The sequence below is a fragment of the Mercurialis annua genome, linkage group LG7, assembly GCF_937616625.2.
Source record: "Mercurialis annua linkage group LG7, ddMerAnnu1.2, whole genome shotgun sequence".
Taxonomy (NCBI): domain Eukaryota; kingdom Viridiplantae; phylum Streptophyta; class Magnoliopsida; order Malpighiales; family Euphorbiaceae; genus Mercurialis; species Mercurialis annua.
Genome location: NC_065576.1, coordinates 44,999,423 through 45,003,171, shown reverse-complemented (window position 1 = coordinate 45,003,171; position 3,749 = coordinate 44,999,423).

The window sequence follows — 3,749 nt, the reverse complement described above, 5'->3', positions numbered from 1 at the left end:
ATTTAAATTTAAATGTTTAAAGCCAATTTTAAGCATGTTATAATAGAAAAATAATTATCAAATAATAGATAGATATTCTTTTATATATATATATATAATTAATTAAAAAGGGGGCTTTGGCCTTTGTGTAAGGATTTAGTAGATAGATGTTTTTATAGTATTGATTTTATAATTCTTTTTACAAAATAAAATTTCAACTCAATATATAAAATGAAATACGAGATCCATATATGAGTGGCCATGTGAAATGAATCCCAATATAAAACATAAATAAAATTAATTAATGAACCAAATGTTAATTAATTAAAAAAATATACGTATATTTGACTAATAATTAATTAGATAAGAAAACACACATACCCTATTTTATATTCTGCAATCTGCTTATTAATTTAATAGTGCGTTACATTTTATTTGATTTAGGGTTTATAATATCAATATGAGTTGGCAGATTTTGGCTGATTCGGTTTATATATAATACAAGAAATCTACCAACCAACTACAGTTCTCATATATATATATATATATATATATATATATATATATATATATATATATATATATATATATACATACATACATACATACAATTAGGTTTATCATAAAAAAATCAATATTTTATAATTTTTTCGTTATGGCTTGTCTTTTAAAAATCTTTAATTTTAGCTGATTCTTATATTTTCGTTTTCAATTAGACATTTTATCCAAATTAGAGTCGAAAATAGATTAAATATGTCATTTATATTTTTCATATTCATATTTTTATTATAATAAAATTTTAAAAATAAAATAGTATACCAATGAGTTATTATAGCTCAAATTAATGGTATAAGCGCTGAGCAGCAAATTGTTAGGTCGTGCCCCTCCCTTTTCCTCCCAAATTATAAAAAAAAAGTAGTATGAAATGTTTATTTAATTTTTTTAATTTTAATTTAAATAAATAATTACAATCAAAAATTAAAATTGGTTAAAATAAAAAATTCCAAAAAGTGAGGTCATATTTAGAAAAAAAGTGAGATATTTTTGAATGATTAGGTCAAATAATTATTGTCAATTTAACTTAATGACAGAGAAGTATTTCTGAGTCATAAATATTGCATGTTAAACTATTTTTATCAGTTTAGCCTCTCTAATTTTTTACTAGATTATTAAAAAAGAGATCAAATTGTAGTCCGAGTTTTTTTTTAATTTTAGTTGTTTTAGAATGAGATTATCCGCCGATCCAACCGATTTTTTTAACTGATTTTACTTTATAAATTTATAAAATACTTAAAACATAATTTTTTATCCTAATAAAAAAAGATATGGAACTTTTAAAAATTTGAATAATATCTACCTGTTATTAGGTAAATAATGTGGGGACAAACATTATTTATTAGCTTAATACGGTCCATGCACACCACTTAGCTATAATCAACTTATTTGACAATTGTATCTCTTCTAAAATTAGTTGACATGTACAGCTTATTATGTCTGTATTTGTGCATGGAGGAACGTGCATAATTAAATAGAACATTAAGTTTTATTTCATGTGAATTTTTATTTGAATAAATTCTGCTACATTTATTATAGGGTTAATGTCTTTAAAAAACCAAAATTTTGTGGATGATGTCAATCTCAACATATATTTTTAAAATTGTCTCATATTTTAATCAAAATTAATGTTGACATGTTATTCAATTTCTATTATATTTTAATACTAAGTGCTTGAAGAAAAACTTGATTAGAGGTGGAATTTGTGTGGGGCGAGATGGGCCTGTTGCCTCATTCCGGTTTTGAAATGTTAGAAATTGATGTGTACCGAATAATTATTTTAAATAGTATATATATATATATATATATATATATATATATATATATATATATATATATATATATATATATATATATATTTGAGCCAAACTTTATGTGTTTGGTCAGAAAAATATTTTTGAAAAATTAAATAAGATATCGTTTGGTCAAAATAATATATCGTTTAGTTTTCCTTTAAAAAGAAAGTCAGTCACCATATCATTCAATCTAAAAAAAGAAAGTCAAATGACATATCGTTTGATATAAAAAATTACCCTACCTGAATAATTTTTTTAATCCGACATTGAACTTGGTCAGATTTTTTTTGGCATAAGAGTAGTAAATAGTGTGGTTCAGTTTAAGTGACATGTCATCATTTTTAATTATAAGGTACATAGTCATCTGTAACATGGCTAATAAGTTTAAAAACTTTAAATTATATTTAAAAACGACTATAATGAACACAACAAATATTAAATTGAACTAGATAAGAAGATTTTGAAAGTACTGGTTAGAATTAACCTAACCGTAAAATTTTAACTTTTATAATTGACGTAAGTCTTTATAATACATTAAGCAGACACTAAAATAATTTCGTTAACTATTCCTCAATAGTCATACAAGCAATGTTGAAAACTTATATTAATTCTATATTTTAATTTATTTTTGGTAGAAATTGATAATATCTCAACACATTCTGACCTTAATACAATCGATTGACTCAGCTCTAATGTAATTACTGAGTCAAACAAAACAGCTAAAATATCACTCTTATGCAATTTGGCAAGAAACAATGTATATTTAACTACGTTCAATATTCTCATAATTTCAACTCACATTTGAAACCAATTTATATTTATATTTTTTTAATACATTTGAACTGATCAAAGAAAGTGACATTTGAACTTCTTCAACTGCAAGGTTATAAAAGGTAAGTTTGATAGGGTACATATATGATATGATGTAATAGGAGAAATTTTTAGGCAGACCGAGTCTATCACGTTATCCGTAGACCAAACCATTCATAATGTAACACCTCATTATTTAATGATGGCGATAACATAATAATTGTGCAATAGATGTATTTAAATTTTAATGGTGATATTACAATATTGCCATCATTTTAATGAGATGTTGTATTATGAGTGGTTTAATGTACAAATGACGTAGTAGACTCGATCTACCTAAGAATTTCTGGATGTAGTAGTATATGCAGAATTGTAATTGTTAGAAATAAAAAACATTAATTGCAAAACAAATCCTAAATTTTAGCATATTTTACAATTATATTTATAAAAAAAATATTTTACAATTATAATATAAACTATTAATTTTTTTTATAATTCAAAACATCACAAAATTTGTTTTATAAAAATATGATGGTGTGGATGTATGAAGAGCGTATATTCCATATCAACATTTTTTATTAAAAATTATTTGGTGTTCTAAATTATTAAAGAATAATAGTTCATGTCTAACATTACTAAACTTTAAAATTCGGACCGTAATAATGATATATAATGCTAAAGTTTTTTTATATATAATTGAGATGGGGGAGCACTCGTGGGAGAATTTGAACCCACGACCTAGCAGTTTGCTGCTTAGCGCTTATACCATTTGAGCTATTACTCAGTGTTATATCACGCTAAAGTTTATAATTTAATTTCCATTTAAACAAAAAAAATATTATTATTGAAATTTAACTTAACAAATGTAATTTCAAAAGTAAATTGTTAAGTTAATTTGTTATCTGACATGATAGTAGAATTTTCATGATTGAAAAGTTTAAAAATAAAATAAGATGAGTTTATACTTGTTCATACTTCAAGTTCAATGGCCAATAGTATAGATCGGTCATTGATCCTCTTTCAAACTCAATTGACATTTGCATGTAGAGGTGATTTAGGTAATATTAAAATGATGTATTTCATGGAAAATGTATTATAATAGTAAAATTA